This window comes from Taudactylus pleione, unplaced genomic scaffold (assembly GCF_031769625.1).
Source record: "Taudactylus pleione unplaced genomic scaffold, aTauple2 ptg000547l, whole genome shotgun sequence".
NCBI classification, from domain to species: Eukaryota; Metazoa; Chordata; class Amphibia; order Anura; family Myobatrachidae; genus Taudactylus; species Taudactylus pleione.
Window position 1 is genome coordinate 1308112 of NW_028284949.1, and position 20478 is coordinate 1328589.

Consider the following 20478-nt stretch of genomic DNA (forward strand, 5'->3'; position numbering starts at 1 on the left):
AGGGCATGGCATCAGTGTGAGGGAGGGTATAATACAGTACGGGGCATGGCATCAGTGTGAGGAGGGTATAACACAGTACGGGGCATGACATCAGTGTGACAATGGTATAATACAGTATAGGGCATGGCATCAGTGTGACAAGGGTATAATACAGTATAGGGCATGGCATCAGTATGTAGTAACAGGGCAGAATATAGCTGTTGGATTAGTGTAGGCTGCAATGGTTAATGCTGGCCACATCCTCTAGTACACAGGTCAGGGGTGTATACATAATCACTGTCTTCCCATTGGTCACGTGTCTAACATGTGACTACAACTGATGCTCTCCTCCTGCCAATAAGTTGTAGGTGATCCTGTTCATTCATAAAAGAGGCAGCATCCAGTGCGTGTGATAAGACAGAGAGGGGATAGGTGCAGATGGGAGATACAATGTAACATCACACAGGCCCATGCCAGCAGCTCGCTGTCACACATGATGTAACAACATGCAGTGTATTAGTGTGTGGATGTTCATGTACAGAAAGCAGAGCAATGCGGCACACACACAGCACCTTACACAAGGCTCCTATAATGCACAATGACACACAGCATATGCTATAATATACAGATTCTGTATATACTATATAATATTTACATAAAGACCATATTCTATAAGACGGAGACGACTCCATAGTGTGCACAAACACTCATCCATCTTATATTAACCATCAGTGTGTTACTGGTCGCTAGGCGAAGCCTGGCATATACTGTATATATATGGCACCAGGATATTAGACTCATACAGTGTGGCACTGGCAGCCAGGGGCGTAGGAAGGGTGGCTCCGGTGGAGCGCAAGCTCCAGGCGCTGCAAAACTTAGAGGGTGCGCCGCAGTCTGACTCTGCCTCGGCACCTGCCGTCCGTGCCCCGCGGCTCGCAGCTGTCAGTGACAGCCTGAGCCGCATAAGCTTCCTCCCTCTGTGCTCCCAGTCGTGCGTGTGACGTCAGATGGGCGGAGACAGGACAGGAGTCTGGACAGAGGAGCCAGAGCCACCCGGGACGCACCTCACCGACACAGAAGAGAAAGTAAGTATGCTCTGGCTCCACATATATATATGCTATATACGGCTTTAGAATTTATAGGGGCCGTCACTGTTGGGTGCAATAATAAATATAAGGGATGAGGAGCTGTTACAATCAGTGTAGGGGGGGGGGGCACTGCCACTTTTATCAGTCATAAAAATGCATAGACTTCATAAAGCACAGCTTCACCCTGCTACGGTCTCTGAGTGCCGCCTTTACTCACACTGGTGCAAGTCAGTCCCTGAGGGGTCCAGTGGAGTGCCAGATTCATTGTTTGCTGAGATATATTTATTTACAGTATATGTTATTTATATAGCTCACACATATTCCACAGCGCCTTACAGATAATCTGACCATGCACATTGGTCCCTGTTCCTGTGGAGCTAACTATCTATATTTACTACCATGTTTACACACACACGGGTTATTTTTTGTCATGATCCAATTAACCTACCAGTATATTTTTTATTTGTGGGAGGAAAGCGGAGTACCCGGAGAACAAGCACTGGCAGAACATAGAAACTCCACACAGTTATACCTCTTTTACACCAAAAACCCAGGTCCGACCTGGGTTTTCAGAGATGGTTCCAACCCAGGTCAGACCCGTTTACACAGCACCATTGATCTGGGTTATTCCCAGATCAGCCCCGTTCACACTGAACCTGTGTCTGCCCTGCTAAACTTGTGAGGTCATAAAAAGTGGGATGTGACTGCTCCACAACCACCAATCAGCTAATTTTAGGCATGACCCAGGTCGGTTAACCCGGGTTGCGCCGTTTACACTGCACCATTACCCAGGTCCATCCTGGGTCCGACCCTGGTAGCTACCTGGGTTGGATTGCCAGGTCATTTGACCCGGGTTATTTATCAGGGACCCTTTTACACTGAGCTGCGACCCAGGTAGACCCGGCAAAAACCCAGGTTTTTGCTCTGGTGTAAAGGGGGTATAAGTGTTATGGTGGTAATCGAATACAAGACCTCAGTGCTGTGAGGCAGTAATGCTAACCATTACGCCGTCCATGCTGCATGGCTGGTGCAATATGTATCTAATTTGAGGGGGGGGCTATGCCGTGTTTATTACCCATCCATATCGTGTTGGATAATTTAATTTAAATACCCCCTCTATGTACTAAACAAAACTCAAAGGGACAGCAATAGCGATAACTATTATTCCTGCGAGTTAGATCCTGGCTACATCAGAAGAATCTTTCACATCCGTGAAAGACTCTTCTGGGGGAATCCGACACTGCTCATGTGCTTTTCAAATGTAACCACGCCACCAATTCATTACAAGGGAGGGGGTGCGGAAACATACCCTTGCTCCGGGCACCATGGCACCTAGCTACACCTCTGCTGGCAGCTATGGGAAGCGTGGCAGATATGCAACTGGCGAGAAGAAACAGAGAAAGAAAAGCTCTGTGACGGGAGCACTCTTGAAAATATGGGAAAGATATTCTTAAAACATAACTTTTATTGTTTGTATTCCAAATAAAATAAATTCCTCTTAACAGCACATTTACACGAAATGATGGACATAAATCATGTGCTCATAAAATGAAATAATACAAAAAACATTGCGGTGTATAAACACTGGTACATAAATATAGGCAGACTCATCTCCTAAAATCAAATAACCAACAATTGTTATAGGGTAGATATATTACTAATAAGCTTTTGTACTCGATAACCCAAATAGGTCCATCAAAAATATATCAATTGACATGTGGCAAAATATTGGAAAGTATGAATGCTATATTTAAAACCAAATTGGTAATATATGTTTAAACCAAGTTGGTAAATACATTGTAACGTTATCACACCTTAAAGAAAAATACACAGGATAGTCAGGAAAGATAGATTTGCTACTGTTTGCCCTGCTCAACCTCACCTGGCACAATTGTCATCTATGAGGATAGAGCCAGCTCACAGTGTGCAATATTGCTTAGAAACAACAGAGTGGGTGTTACATTATTCAGGGTTTCGTCACTGCTCATGGATGTCTTGCTACCGTATTGGACATCCAATTTGAGGACTAATCACTTGAATTAGTAACTGCCCAATCAGAAAATTAGTAAAGGTAATAGACTAGCAACAGTTTCCAGGGTATACTACCAGTGGTATAATAAACATCAACAATAATTTGTGCACAAATAGCGTCACAATAACCTGAAATCTGAAATAAAACAGAATAGTGGTCTTTTGTTGTACTGCATCTCACTTGGGACCTCATTCAGAGCCGCTTGCAAAAAGCGAGCGCTCGTTCTGAATGAGGGCGGCCGCTTTTCTTTTGAAAGGCGGCCTCCTGGCCGCTCGCTAAGCTGTGGGTCACCTCCCACAGCTTTAGCGAGTGACTAGGCGATGGTAGAGACCATATCGGCCATCGGGGCTTGCGACGAGACCCTTGCGGTAGGGTCTCACCTACCGCAAGCCCCAGGTAGCTTCCTGCTCTAACAGATCATCACTGGTGATGTCAGTAGGGCCACCTACAAACAGCAGGCGTTCCTTCAGGAATGCCTCCGTTTGTCCGGCCACCCCGCCTACAAAACGGGACGAGCTGTCGATCAACATCGACAGCCGCCCCTTTTGTAGCGAGCCCCGGAGCGAGTGCATTTGTCACTCGCTCCAGGGCTTGTGCACGTGCAGTGCGAGCGCTGCGCATACGCAGGCCCTCACCATAAATGAGGTCCTTGGTCTGTTAACCATCGATGAGAAGTATGACGCAAATGGAGACTGGTTATACCCTTAGAAAGAAAGAGATGAGTGATACGTTGCTAGGGTGTTCCTTTCTGCTTTCAGATGTCATACCACATAGCATAGGGCACTAAATGAGAGGCGTGCTAACCCGTGGTTGTACCTAATCAATTAGAAAAGACAGAAAAAAAATGTTGTGCTGGATAAACTGGCTGAAAGACAATCAGTAGTCACTCAGGTGAATTTTTTTTTGCTGGTATTAATATATCATATGTGCATGGCACCTGTTGTATCAACTGTTGTTATGCCGATAGTAAAATATATATGAGCAGTCAAAATACATTAATTAAAAATAAGCGTCCATGTTATTAAAGAATAACTCTCATGATGTTAGTTCGGCTAATTGCCAAAAATTTGTTAAAGGATATCTTTTGTAATGTTACCGCGGCTAATTGCCACAAGTGCTCAAGGCTAACAATTGATAAGTACTGTTGTCTAAATACACTGTAGCACAAGTAAAAATTGGTAATAAATAGTAAAGTGTACTACGTCTATTGAGGTGAAGAAAGCTATCTAATGTGTTTCCAATTTAACCCCTGCACTCATAAATAGTCTAGTCAGGGATTGAAACAAAAAGCCGGCATACACTGGTAAAGTCCTCAGGAACACATGGGTATACCAACTTGGTGATGGGGTGTCCCGTGCTGCGCAGCCACGGGCACCCATACTGCACCTCCAACGCGTGTTTCGCCGATATGGCTTGCTCACGGAGATGACAGCTGCAAGTGTGAGTACTAGACATTCTGGATATTTAAATAAGAGTTAGCCAATAGGCTGGCGTCATATTGTTACGAACAAGGTGGACAATCATTGGTAATCCCGTTGTGGTATTTCCTATCCAACAGCGGGTCAGTTTTGGACCCACCTATCTCCATGATCGACAGGCAGGTCAGCCACTCAGACAACCCATGGGAGTGACATATTAAACTATTACAAAACTTAATGACTAGCCATCCTCTCCAGGGTGCAGTGGATGGGATTGGTCTCGCCAATCTACAACATCTACACATTAATCTTTGCTGTGACAAGGACAGCATCACAAAGAAGGACCAATAAATGGTAAAAATAATAAAATAAAACATGAATATAAAGAGAAAAATGAAAACAATAATATAAAATAGTAAATGAAAAAAAATAAAATAATGAAAAAAATATTTATATTTTTTATAAAATAAAAATTAATATAAAGTCGAATCAAATAAAAGGAGAATAAATATATGTGAAAAAGAGAATATGAAATAACAAGCATATATGGTATCTAGGTAAGTATACATATAGTAACAACAGATACTGATTGCATCCACCTAATCATTGATACATTATAAACGTAACTGTATAAATTGGAAATGATGTAAGTATGTAACAAAATACGTCCCCTATAATGGTGCAGAAAAAACACAAATGATGGGCAAATAATCTAGTTCTCACAGTAATCTAACCTAAACTGCAAGTGTTTACAGTGTCACATTGTCATGCCTTCCCAAAGTCTGACCCTGGGGTCTCAAAGGTGAACAGTGATATCAACTCATTAGGGAGAAGTATCCCATCTCAAACTCGATCAGTCCAGCAATCTATTTCTGGTGAACATAAATATGTAGTGTGTGCTGGCAAAACCCTGCCATGTGCACCAAGGGAACATGAATAAATTGTAATTAAGAAGCGTTGTGAAAGGTGAGGTGATTAAATAATGTGTAGTATCGAAATGTGAGTAATAAAATTACTAATAAGATAAAGTAGGACCGGGCCGCGCTCAAAACTGATCCGAGAAGTGAAGTGAATATGTAACAAAATAAGTCGTGATGGGATACTATACAAACAAAAGTGAATGTGGAGTGATAAAAATAAGTGAAACTTGAATCTTCTCAAGATTATACCTACATATATATGGTGAGTGAGAAAGTAAATAACCCACTCCATTAAAATATACAATATCATGCTGATAATGCAGCATGAGACAAATATTTTATATTAAAACTGGGAACAATATAATTCTAAAAACACAATTTAAAAATAGAAGTAGTAATAACGGATAATAATAATATCAAAGAATGAATGTGTTTATAACTCTGGTGGATAATATGATGTAGAAGGAACTCTAAGTAACCTAAGATGATTACTAACTAAAGAAATCACGTGCATAATATTAGATAGTATAAAAATTATTATTGACCAAGTTCCACATGTAATACCAAGATACCAATTATAAGAATGGACTATAACTGTTGTACTCATTGAGCCCCTCGAGTACAAGGGTGTCCAATCTGAATATCCATTCAGATTCTTTCCTGAGTAGAGCCATGTTGAGATCCCCTCCCCTAATGCCCATCTTCACTTTCTCAAGGCAGAATGCTTTGAGTTGTCCTGGGTCGCTTCTATGTTTCAATAAAAAATGCCGTGCGACGGAAGAGATTTCTCTCATTTTTCCTATGTCAGAAACGGCATTTCTGATATTGCTAGTACGTTGAAAAATCCGCATTTGAATGCTCTCATCATCATTCCCACGTATTTATAATTATACGGGGTATGTAACTGGCACAGGTCATTAGATATATACAGTGTGGCACTGGCAGCTATGGAAAGCCTGGCATATATGTACCTGGCACAGAACAATAGACACATACAGTGTGGCGCTGGCAGCTATGGGATGCCTGGCAAATACGTAACTGGCACCAGGACATATAGACACATACAGTGTGGCTCTGGCCGCTATTGGACGACGGGCATATGTGTAACTGGCACCATGACATTAGACACACATGTATCCCAGAAGGCTGTGTGCGATCAGTGGCAGAGCACTGACGAGAGTATCACAGGTGCCCCCCCTGAACCCAAACTCTCAGCAGCCCTCCTCATCACTATTATCGGAGCAATCATCATCCTCATCACATCTCCACAGGCTGGGATGCAGTGCAGGTTCACCTCGCAGTTGGAGGGGGGCAATGCTGTGGAGAAAGCCATGGAGTAAGTGGGGTATTGGCTGCAGGGTATTAGTGTATAATGGTGGTACATGCAGATAGCGATAAGACAAGTACTGAAAGATGGACTTACTTGGCGGTAAGGGATGTTGGTTCACAGGGGCACAAGAGAGGGGGCACAGCTGCTGAGAGGGGCACCGGCTGGGGATGATGAGACAAGCATTAAGTGGTATATGTGGGGGTAAGGGGTGGTGATTCACAAAGTAAAGGGCACAGCTGAGTGGTGCTGATAAGACAGGCATTAAATGTTATATGTGAGGGCATGGGGTGGTGATTCACAGAGTAAGAGGGACACAGCTGCTGAGAGGGGCACCGACTGGGGATGATAAGACAGGCATTAAGAGGTATCCTGGATGTCAATATACTCACACCGACGGCCATCAGAATGGAGACGCCGGCATCCCAAATGTAAATATGCGGCTAAGTATGACAGCACGAGGATGAAGGGGTCAGGTTTAAGGACCTCCCAGGGTGGGTTAGGTTGCGGGGAAGGGGAATAAGGGTTAGGTGCCACCGGGGGGGGAGGTTAGGGTTAGGCACCCCTACGGGAAGGGTTAGGTTTAGGGTGCAGGAAGGGGGGGTTAGACACCACTGGGGGAGGGTTAGGGGGGAGAGAGGGACGGTTGGGGTACTTACAGGCTCCCATCAGGATTTTTCACTATCAGTATTCCGGCGTTGGTCTCTAAATCACTGGCATATACCAATAACGATGGGATGTAAGGGGTGGTGATTCACAAAGTAAGACTGTACCATATAGGAAGAGACAGGTTATGGGGAGGCACAGGATGGGGGCAGAGGGTATAATACAGTATGGGGCATGCTGCATGAGGGTATAATACAGTATGGGGTATGGTGACAGTGAGGCTAGTGTGGTCACAGGATGGGGGCAGCAAGTCAGGTGCAGAGGGCACAGTATGGTAGTGAGGCAGGTGCTGAGGGGCAGATACTGGGGGGATGGGGGTCAGAGTGGCAGCTGCTGAATGCAAGGTATGGGTGCAGTGGGGTAGGGGCTGTGTGGACAGGATGAAGGCAGTGAGCCAGATGCTGGTGGGGGCACAGTAAGTTGGTAGTGTAGCAGGGGGGCAGATACTGGGGGGTGACAGGTTGGGGAGCTCAGTGGCAGCTGCTGGGGCATGGTATAGGTGGAGTGGGGCAGGTACTGGGGGGCACAGGATGGAGGCAGAGAGACGGGCAGGGGGCAGGTACTTAGGAGGCACAGGATAGGGGGCAGGTACAGGGGGTGACAAGCAATACAATGACTGGGAACAGGTCGGTGGTGGGGACAGAGGTGAACGGGGTAGTGTGGTAGCTGCTGGATAAGTGGCGGTGAATAACCCGGATTCCCTGGTGTTGCAGCCCGGCCTCCAGGGAGGAGAATGGAGATGACCCACCCTGTCTCGCCCCTGGTGCTGCTCCCCAGTGCCAGTAGGAGGAGGAGGAGTCTCCTCATGGTACCATGGCTGGTTCCTGGGGCAAATGGAGCCAGCAGCCTGAGCCCTCACTGACACAACCCCCCATGGGGTGTGTTTGGGGAACAGAGTGGACAGGGCTACTTTCATCCTCATGCTGCAACATGCCCGTGTGGGAGGGGAGAAGGCGGAGTAAAGGTACCAGCTGTTAGCAATCGGTGTCCACGTCCGCACAGTGATAGGGGTACCATCGGGCAGGCAGCTGGAGATGGCGGTAGTCTCTGTACACCTCATCCTGTAGTCCCACCACAGCTGCTGCACTATACAGAGGATAGAGAGCCTGGGCCGGGGAGAGAGCAGGTACCTGATCCATGCAGGAAGATGATGGAGGCCTTATGACCAGAGCCAACACACAGCGGGACAGGGAGCAGCCGGGTGCAGCCATGACACGTGATCAGTACTGACTGGCTGACTGTGATAACCCACCCACCCGCTCATTCATCACCCGCCCACTGCCAGCGACCACTGACGGACGATTGACACTCTGTATATAACCATATACTCAGCGCGCACACACACACACACAAATATATCTGTTACCTGAACCCCAAAAGGCCCTACACTGGAACAAGAGCTACCTAATAATACAAACCCCAAGTCTAAATTCATCCTCTACCTTGACTTATAACCTCCCAAAAATCCCCCATATACTACACAAAAGTGGTCCTGAGAGTGTCAGAAAAAACTGACAGTTGGAACTTTAGAATACTCCCAAATCCTAATTTTTTATTTATTTTTTGCCCTGAAATCTGGCATGCTGCACCGAGCGACATTTCTACCCATCCATGCCAAATTACAGCTCGGTACGTCCAATAGCTTTTGAGGTGTAGCCCCTTAAACACCAGGACTTCTTTATGGGATAATTCAGTTTTTTTATTCAGCCTTAATATAAGGGCACGACCTTATAATACAGGGACATGACTGGGGAGGTGGGAGGGTCTCACTGCAACATCACTTATATCTATAGTAATACAGGGACATGACTGGGGAGGTGAGGGTCTCACTGCAACATCACATCACATATCTATAGCAATAATACAGGGACATGACTGGGGAGGTGAGGGGATCTAGGAGTGTCACTGTGACATCACTTATATCTATAGTAATTATACAGGGACATGACTGGGGAAGTGGGAGGGGATCTGGGAGTGTCACAGTGACATCACCTATATTGTATTAATACAGGGACATGACTGGGGAGGGGATCTGGGAGTGTCACTGCAACATCACTTATATCTATAGTAATAATACAGGGACATGACTGGGGAGGGGATCTGGGAGTGTCACTGCAACATCACTTATATCTATAGTAATACAGGGACATGACTGGGGAGGTGAGGGGATCTGGGAGTGTCACTGTGACATTACTTATATCTATAGTAATAATACAGGGACATGCCGGGAGGTGGGAGGGTCTCACTGCAACATCACTTATATCGATAGTCATAATACAGGGACATGACTGGGGAGATGAGAGGGTCTGGGAGTGTCACAGTGACATCACTTATATCTATAGTAATAATACAGGGACATGACTGGGGAGGTGAGAGGGTCTGAGGGTCTCACTGCAACATCACTTATATCTATAGTAATAATACAGGGACATGCCTGGGTAGGTGAGGGGATCTGGGAGTGTCACAGTGACCACTTATATCTATAGTCATAATACAGGGACATGACTGGGAGCGTCAAAGTGAAATCACATATCTATAGTAATACAGGGACATGAGGTAAAGTGAGGGTACCTGGGAGTATTCTTGTGACATGATTTATATCTATAGTAATTATATGGGTATTTAACTGGAAAGGTGAGGGGATTTGGGAGTGTCACAGTGATATCGCTTATATCTATAGTAATAATACATGAACATGACTGGGGAGGTGAGGGGATCTGGGACTATATGCAGTGATATTTGGTGTCTTCCCCAATACACAGGGATACAAAGTAGTAAAGAAGACATCTAGTCAGTGTGAGACACCCAGCAGCCGTCCCCATGTGTTAGGAGAACTGAGCAGGACCCAGAGCCCCATCATAAATATATACTATACATCATTTATAAATATATTCATAGTGTATGCAGGAATGCAGTCAATAGACCGGTGGACAAGATACTGGCGGTCTATATCCTGACTGCAGAAGCTCGGCACGGGACTTAAGATTAAGGATGTCAGCCTTAACGAGGTAAGTCCGGGGGCGCCCTTAGCATTAGCCATGGGGGGGTTATGGTTAGGGTTGTGCACCCCTGGTGGCAGGTTAAGGATAGGCACCCCCTCCGAGAAGGTTAGGTTTAGGGTGCGGTAAGGAGGGTTACAGTATGTTTAGGCACCTCTGGGAAAAGGTTAGGGTTAGACAATAGAGGGGGATGTTAGGGTTAGGTACCACTAAGGGAGGGTTAGGGGGGAGAAGGGTAGGGATAGGGTACTTACCTTCTGGCTGCCGGCATCGGGATACTTCATACCATGTGTGCATGCATGTTTTAATAAACTAACTTTCTTTGGTGTGTGTGTCATGTTTTTATTTTAATATTTCTTTTGCTGTGTAACTACAGGTACCAGTGGGCCATAATGCCCCGCATGCTGGTACTTGTGGTTCTCCAAGTATCAGCATTCAGGGCAAGCTTGCTGGGACCTGTAGTTCCAAAGTAAGACAATATATGTAACTCTTAAAAATACATATTAAAAAATCCCATTCCAGGTTTCAAACCTGGGATACGCATTCTGCAAAGCAGTGCCGCAAGTGTGTGTCTTAAAACGCAGTTTGTAATCCAGGGACATCTCTGTGACTCAGACCCCACTACTAGTTTCTAAGACATGCATTCACTACAGTATCTAAGTCTGGGACAGTGCCGCAAGTGTGCGTCTTAAAACGCACAGTCAATATGTGATATAGAGACACGTCTTTCTGGGTTGACTTTTAGTTCAGTGATGGTTTTATGCACCACTGTTAAGACAACACTACAAATTGCTAAAACATGCCATTGCTTATTCTGCAGTGCCGCAGCGACTAACACATTCATAGCGGCACATTAGGTGTTCTAGCAGATGGGGGATAGTGTCCTTGGCAATAGTCACCATTCCTCGACTTTTCAGGACACAAGGGCAGATCTTGAGTTGACTGCTTAAATGGCTAACGAAGTGTCCTTTATTATGGTAATGAAAGGCTCTTGCTTGCTTTGGGGGACAGGACCTGATTCACTGTGTGTGACTCCCGACCGGCTCCACTGGACATGCGCAGAACTGAGACTCCATACGCCACAACATAGCGTGACTAGCAGGGCACTACATGGCGTATGGAGCGGCTCCACTGGGCATGCACAGGAGATATGTGAAACCCACAGAGCTGGCAGCCACCTCAGTGCCAACGTGCCGACAGTGTGCATCTTAAAACACGCAGTCAGTTTGTAATCCAAGGACCACTTTCACTCAGACCCCACTACTAGTTTTTAAGACATGCATTCACTACAGTATCTAAGTCTGGGGACAGCGCAAACATTGACGTAAGTGTGCGGCTTAAAATGCACAGTAAGTTTGTAATACAGAGACCGTTCTTTCAAACAGAGCCCACTACTAGTTTCTAAACTCATAAAATCACTATAGTATCTAAGTCTGGGATGCACTGTGTGTGACTCCCGACTGGTTCTACTGGGCAAGTGCAGTACTATGAGACTATATGCCACAGCATAGCGCGACTAGCAGGGCGCTGCATGGCCAATGGATCGGCTCCACTTGGCATGCGCCGGAGATCCTATGTCCAACCCCCGGAGCTGGCAGCCACCACAGCACAGCCGACATGTCGACAGGGCTGCAAGTGTGCATCTTAAAACGCAGTCAGTTTGTAATCCAGGTACCCCTCTTTCACTCAGACTACTAGGCATGCGCAATACTGAGACTCCATATGCCATAGCACCACAGCATTGCACGACTAGCAGGGCGCTACATGGCGTTTGCAGCGCCGCACTCCACTTTCTTGAGCACACAGTGCATCAGCAGTACAGTGGCATAAAGTAGCTTAGAAATGCCAGGTGGTGGGAAGTTGTGGATAATGTATTGAGTTCAGTAGGGTTGGATAATACTAAACTTCATTTGCTCTGTCTTTATGCTGGGAGTGCGTATTTTTGGTCAACACAGATACCTGTATAAATGACAGAACTCACACACCACCAAGTGATTTCTTTTTAATCCTGTAGTGAATTGTTCTTTTCCAGGTCTTGAACCCAAGACAAGCACTGTACAAGGCGTTTACCAAACCTCTAGCCCACACACGCCAGCCGTATCAAGAACCGCTCCGGTCGTGTATGTGATGTGATGTCTGCGAATTACAGCAGGCACTGTGTACAATGTCAATAGCAGGCTCATCCTTGTGCACTCCACCCACCCACTGCTGTTTTAATAAACGTGTCTTCCTTTCAAAGTACATATATACACAGTACCCCACCATTAGAGAATTCATCTTGTCTCATTGAAAGCTGTGCGTGCGTCTCATTAATCTACAGTATCGGTTATACCATCATAAGAACACGACAATTACACTACTGTACAGTTATGTATGTGTACTGATTTGCATCCCATTCTAAGAGCTTATGTGATATTAAAAGGATTGGTTGTGCGAACATGCAATATGCAAATACACTGCGTGAATGTGATATCCATCCAATTTAACAGTCTGGTATTCAGTAGTACAAATTTCATCAGTGGAGCACTCGCCACCCAGCGGTTAAGCAGTGTATTACATGCAGTGGCTTATCTTTTGTTGTAGAATACCACGGTACGCCACAGTACAGCCATCACGTAATGTTCCATGGCGCAAAAGAGGCCTGAATGGCACACTATGAGCAACAAACTAGCTGGGCCCATTTGTATGTGTACAATTTTATGAGCTAGTCTCTAGATAGCAGTCATACTGTAAAATGATTAGTGGTTAAATCTGCCAACTATAGATGTTGTATAAAAATATTAATGTCACATGTGAGGTATTTAATTACTATATATATTATATTAATGAGTGGTTGCAACAACCCATAGGTAGACAGTACTTTGAGTGACTCTCTAATAAATATTAAGGTATCACGAGTAATGAAAAACCCAAAGTGATTATAGAACCCATATAGAAAAAGCTAATTATACCGGTCTGCGACAAACATCACATGATATTTTGAATTGTTACCTTAGAATACAAGAAAAAACCACAGGTCAAATTACATTGTGAGAATAGTGTTTTTTAATCACTTTAATTCACATATTTTTCTTTCATTTTATTTTCACCAATCACAATACTTTGCTGGCTTTTTTTAAATAATAATGTTATAATTATCAATAAAAGTTATGTTTTATGTTCTATTTTTCACCTATCTGGACCTTTATAATATTGATTACAATTAAGCTACATAAGGTTCAATCTATCCAGTGAGTGCCCCTTATGGGAATATTTTTTTCTTTTTTGTTGTGCAACGGACATAATTAGTCATGATACAGTATATGTAAGAATAATAAATAAATGCATTACATAGAAGAAAATCATTACCTAACGTATAATCAGCAAATGAGTTTGTAAAAAACAATATAAAACCTAACAATAAAAAGGTTCATTTGCCAATTAATGCAGCATAGCAGCCGGTCCTGAGTCACATGATGTATACATTGGCACATGATCGGAATAGCCCAATCATGTCAATCTATGCAGAGTGCCAGAATGAACTAGAGAGGGAGTCTGGGTAATCACATCCACCCAGTCATGTGATGTAAACACACACACACATGACCAGAATGGACCAGTAGTGGAGATCTCTGTAGAAAAAACACTAAGAGACTTTAATGATTTGTTCCACCTGGTCAATCATGTGACCGGTTACATCAGTAACAATGAGTAAGAGCTATCATGGTGACGATATACAAATACAAGTCTCCGGGCACATAGAATGGGAACAATGTCATGTGATGGAGATTACCAATACCAATCATTACATGTTATATATATCAAAGCAATTCTCCTAAATTATAAAGTCAAACAGAAAGATATAAATAACATACATGATATAGTAAAATAACGGATTAGTGAGCTGTGAATATCGACAGCATCACTGGGATCCTGGTCACAAGTTATGGAAACATTATAATCCCATATTGTATACTTATAATTATAATATTAGTAATAACTTATTATATCACGAGTCACATGGTATGATCACACCAAACACCAAATTACACTAATAAGGACAGATATGGAGATTATACTGTATATAATAAATAAGCAATTTAACATTCATATCTAGGTCTCTATTGGAGACTTAAGGGTATATTTACTAAAATGCGGGTATTTAAAAGTGGAGTTGTTGCCCGTAACCTATATCTTTTAAACCCTCAGGAAAAGTCTGTTTGATTGGAGTAAAAGCTAGATAATGGGTCCTGGTGTGTGGATGTGAGAGAAGGGAGGGCTCCATCCACAGGGCTGTTTCAGGTGTTGGCCCTCTCAGCCTGAGAGCAGACTGATTAGTGGGTTCACTTGGAAGAGGCTCATATGAGCTGTGTCAGGGTTAGGCTCAGGGTCTCACACCTGGGAGAACAAGCAGGCAGGCTTGTTGAGACACTGTGATTTACTTCTTGTAAGTGATGTGCATATGACTATGTTTGTGGTGAGGGCAGCAGGCCCTACCACTTTTGAGAGAGGGACGTTACTGTCTAGTTAGTGCCCAGACTGGCTAGGATTATGATACACAAAATTGTTGGAAAAGACACGGGTGCAACCTAATAGTAAGCAGCCACTACACACGACCTACTGTCCCCAAGAACAGTTAATAGAGAAAACAATACTACAAAATTTGGTCACATATACGAGGCACTAATTAGTTGTTTCACATCAATGTTTATAAGGCAATAAAAGTCTTTATGATGTCTCTGTCTATTGTATGTCAGGATTCACGGCTGTTATTCTGTTGCTCATCCAGAATTTCTCTCCCAGATATATATATCAAAATAACGCCGGCACTCCACAAATAAATACACTGTACATGCCTGGGTGCCCTCTGATGGTCCCAATGGATCAAAGATATACATACAAATAACAGCGGCACTCACAGGACTTGTAAAGAAGACTCCAGACTCCCAAGGTCAAGTTCAACGTTTCAGTCAAATGACTTTTATCAAGAACCATAGAACAGTGAAAGAATACATATATACCAGAAATACATCCCATAGTGACAAAACATGCAGCCTGCCCAGCGTCTCCCGCTGGATCCAATGACGTCATCAAGACGGGACCCACCTCCTAAAGATGACTCGGCTGTCGGGCGCACCGCTGTTGTAGTGATGCACCATGACAACGGAGCACACAACGTGCGGTCATGCAGCCGATCATGTGACCTATCTCACGCGAGCCGGGATAGTAAACAAAATAGTGCGTCAGCTGCCCTAACAAAAAAGGCAGACCTGACCACAATGTAAGTGTGAACTATGTACCGTATAACCAGTGGCTGAAATGTGCTGAGTAAGCCTAAAAAATATATAACTGGCAACAAATTCCGAGCATGCGGAGACAATAAAGGTAAAAACATAAACAGTGTGTCAATTTGTTTTGGATCGGGTGCCAGGGCAAGCTGTCACAATATACAGTGCAATGATATACTTAATAATGAGGGTGGGTGTTAATAAACTACAACAGAAACAAGGAATAAAAAAATGAAAAATATGAAATGTGTAAGGACACAAATATGATATAGTGTGCAAGAATAAGGATGCATCTACATCTAGCTGCTGAAAAATCTGCACTAACTTATGAATTAATGTAGCCAAAAAACATGTGGCAAATGAAATATATACTGAAAATAATCTGAAAAAATAATAATAATGTATACTGGAGACACAAATATACAGTCAAAGAATACAAAACAATTCTCAACCTGTGCTGCTTGAACACCTAGAGAATCTGTAACGTCTAGGATGAGGTATGTGCCAATGAGAAATACCTACATGTGTTAAACATATAAAACACATACGGCACAAATGTACAATAAATCCCAAGACATTCCTATGATGTCATAAAAGCTATACAAAAAACGAATGAATAACAGGACGACAAGCTTGGAATATAAATATATGTCTCTGGATGTACACATCTGGTACCGTAACTCCACTCTGCAGTGAACCTGTACGAAAAAACTAATGATGGATCAAACTCTACCAAGTTGAACGAAAGTACTGTTGATGAGTCAAGCTGTGCCAAACATTCAAGACAAAAAAATGCCATAACAATGGGGGCTGTCCATGCTGTGGATAAAAATTGTAATTATAGATAGAAACAAAAAAATATACTGAATGAGAGAAAATAAATAAGAATGGACTAAAAAATGTAAATGAAACAAGAGAAACATGATGGATGAAGCAGATGATGCCCGACTGCGGATCACAGTATGTTACAGAACCAGGTATTCCTTGGGGGTCCCCCATCCAAGTACTAAACTGGCCTACACTGCTTAGCTTCAAAGATCAGACGGTATAAGGCGTATCCAGTGTAGTATGACTGTAACAGAAATGAATACAATCCTGATAATTAGATCCTGGATCACTCCGTACATGCCATCAAGAAAACAACACATAGCAGAGAAAAAGAAATAAAAAATAGGATGTAAAGAAGAAAATTATTATTTTTTCATATTATTTTCAGTATATATTTAATTTGCCACGTTTTTTGGCTACATTGATTCATAAATTAGAGCAGATTTTTCAGCAGCTAGATGTAGATGCATCCTTATTCTTGCACACTACATCATATTTGTGTCCTTACACATTTCATATTTTTCATTTCATTTATTCCTTGTTTCTGTTGTAGTTTATTAACACCCACCCTCATTATTAAGTATATCATTGCACTGTATATTGTGACAGCCTGCCCTGGCACCCGATCCAAAACAAATTGACACACTGTTTATGTTTTTACCTTTATTGTCTCTGCATGCTCTGAATTTGTTGCCAGTTATATATTTATTAGGCTTACTCAGCACATTTCAGCCACTGGTTATACGGTACATAGTTCACACTTACATTGTGGTCAGGTCTGCCTTTTTTGTTAGGGCAGCTGACGCAGTTTTGTTTACTATCCCTGCTCGCGTGAGATAGGTCACATGATCGGCTGCATGACCGCACGTTGTGTGCTCCGTTGTCATGGTGCATCACTACAACAGCGGTGCGCCCGACAGCCGAGTCATCTTTAGGAGGCGGGTCCCGTCTTGATGACGTCATTGGATCCGGCGGGAGATGCTGGGCAGGCTGCATGTTTTGTCACTATGGGATGTATTTCTGGTATATAGGTATTCTTTCACTGTTCTATGGTTCTTGATAAAAGTCGTTTGACTGAAACGTTGAACTTGACCTTGGGAGTCTGGAGTCTTCTTTACAAGTCCTGTGAGTGCCGCTGTTATTTGTATGTATATATATATATATATATATATATATATGGGAAAAGCTAGAAATAAAATACTATATAGTGTAGTAATTTTTAGAATTTAATAACACATATACCGACAAGCAGACATGAACATGAGATTTGAATTTTCACTACAACATGTAGCCACCCAGAGATCACCCAGAATTAAGAGCATATAGGTTGGATGACACATATATGAATAAATAAGATGTAATGTTCACTACAAATGTAGCCACATCCACGTTCTTCTGAGGTCACGCAGAATCATAAATATATGTTGGAACCGTACCGTGGTTGGCACCAGATTTGGTGCTTCTAGAGAGTGTGTATGGGAGAATATCAAGATAAACTGCCCAGCTCCCTCTAAGCCTCTGGTTTAGCTCGCCGCACACGGTCACAAGGTTTCACCAGCAGATAGATCCCAGCTGCCAACGCGTTTTGAGTAATGGTTACTCTTCCTCAAGGCTGTATGGGATCCATGGCTGTGCTATCTGCTATTTATGGGTCCATTGACCCGGAAGTGAAAACATACCTTTCTTAATGCATATTAAAAACTTCATGAAAACATAAAATTATTACTAATATCCTTCAAAACCACCTATTCTCATAAAAAAATCGATAAAGAGCAGAATCCATTTGTATAAAAAGTGTTAATCCTGGAGCACATAGGTCAAGCATAAATGCGTTCCACATATAGTGAAAGCCACGAACTTCCGGTGATTCCACCGGAAATCATAGAGTAGCGGTCCTCGAAGGGAGTAATTTCCGAAACGGCCGCCGCGTGTTTGCATAGCACGTGGCTGCCTTTCTGCGCTCTGTTGCCGGATATACTAAGTAAGGCCCGGACATCGCATACTTCTGGTTCAGCTCCCGGAAGTAATAAATCCGACCGCGTGGTCCACGGCCATAATGATACATGATGTAGCTCATGTTAAGGTAACCCTGACAACGCGTACTTCCGTTTCAGATACTGGAAGTAATGGACCAATCTTCATGATCTGTTTAACTAAAAAAAAATAATATATATATATATATATATATATATAGATAATAGAATAGGTGGTATTTGTGAACAATATAAAACATCCATAGTCAATAAAATTTAATAAAACAGAAAAAGGTGAGGTATCCATATTCACCTTAATCATTGTTAAGAAATAGGGAATAGAAATAGGAAATAGGGATAGGACTTATGTTTTTTTTATGCTTTTTATTACTGAAAAAAAACTACTTTGCACGAAAACCCTGGACTGGTGTGCTGTTTCCTGGCTGCTGTGTGTTAGGAGGTGTCCCACTACCCCAAGAGAGAGCCTTCCTACCCCAATCTTATTACACTATACATACACACAATACTGTGCAAAACATTTAGGCTGGTGTGGAAAAAAATGCTGCAAAGTAAGAATGCTTTAACAAAGAGGTGTTAATAGTCTATTTTTATCAATTAACAAAATGCAAATTGAATGCACAGAATATTAATCTAAATCAATATTTGGTGTGACCACCCTTTGCCTTCAAAACAGCATCAATTCTTCTAGGTACACTTGCAGTTTTTGAAGGAGAGAATAATAGAATAATAAGTGCCTGCAGGTAACAGTGAAGCATGGTGGAAGTACCTTGCAAATTTGAGGCTGTATTTCAACAAATGAAGTTGGGGATTTGGTCAGGACTAATGGTGTCCTCAATGATGAGCAATACAAGCAGGTACTTATACATCATGCAATACCATCAGGGAGGTGTCTGAGTGGCTCCAAATGTATTCTGCAGCAGGACAACGACCCCAAACATATAGCCAATGTAATTAAGAACTATCTTCAACGTAAAGAAGAACAAGGAGTCCTGGAAGTGATGACATGATCTCCACAGATCCCTAATGTCAAAATCATTGAGTCTGTCTGGGATTACATGAGAGACAGAATGATTTCAGCAAGCCTAAATCCACAGAAGATCTGTGATCATTTCTCCAAGATGTTTGGAACAACCTCCCTGCAAAGTTCCTTCAAAAACTGTGTGCAAATGTACCTGGAAGAATTGATGCTGTTTTGAAGGCAAAGAGTGGTCACACCAAATTTTGACTTAGATTTCTCTTCTGTTCATTCACATTGCATTTTAATTGATAAAAATAAACTATTAACACTTCTATTTTTGAAAGCATTCTTGCTTTGCAGCATTTTTCCACACCTGTCTAAAACTTTTGCACAGTACTGTGTGTGTGTGTATATATATATATATATATATATATATATATATATATATAAAAACACATATGGATAAAGGTAGAAAATCACATATGTGAAGTCAGAGGATAACAAATATTTAGGTGGTTGGTAGAACCAGGTGAAGAGGTTATCAGGTAATAGTGTTGAGTTATGTTGATTAGTTTTAACCATTTGGGTGAAGCGAATTCACTTAGAACATCCAGATCACCTTCTGACTATATAGATGGTGAAATCTGTCACCGCCCCTGGAAGAGTTCATATTAAATACTATACATTTTTATTGCACCTTTATCAAGCACTATATTTATTGTTGTTTAGATTTTCCTAGCGCTGTACATTTCTCCTCTTTTTTATATTAATGACAAACATCCCAATGATCTGTGGATGGATAAATGAAATATTAAAATAATGTGTGACTGTAGTGTTGCTACAACCCTGTTTTGTATCAGCTGATGTCTGACAAGCTGTGATATCAGTGTAAATAATTTCCCCCACAGAGCATGGAAATGCTATCTCACCGATGTGACTTCTCTGATGTGTAACAAGATTTGATTTCTGTATAAAATGTTTCCCACACTCAGAACATGGAAA

General features: G+C 42.6%; 1 protein-coding gene and 1 pseudogene across 1 annotated transcript in view; both read right to left on the minus strand.

Annotated features, from left to right (window-relative positions):
- The window catches only part of LOC148500733 (uncharacterized), a 72360-nt gene that overhangs the window by 30380 nt on the left and 21502 nt on the right, over positions 1 to 20478 (minus strand). The gene's annotated exons all lie outside the window — the stretch shown is intronic.
- Positions 16659 to 16776, minus strand: LOC148500735 (5S ribosomal RNA; annotated as a pseudogene).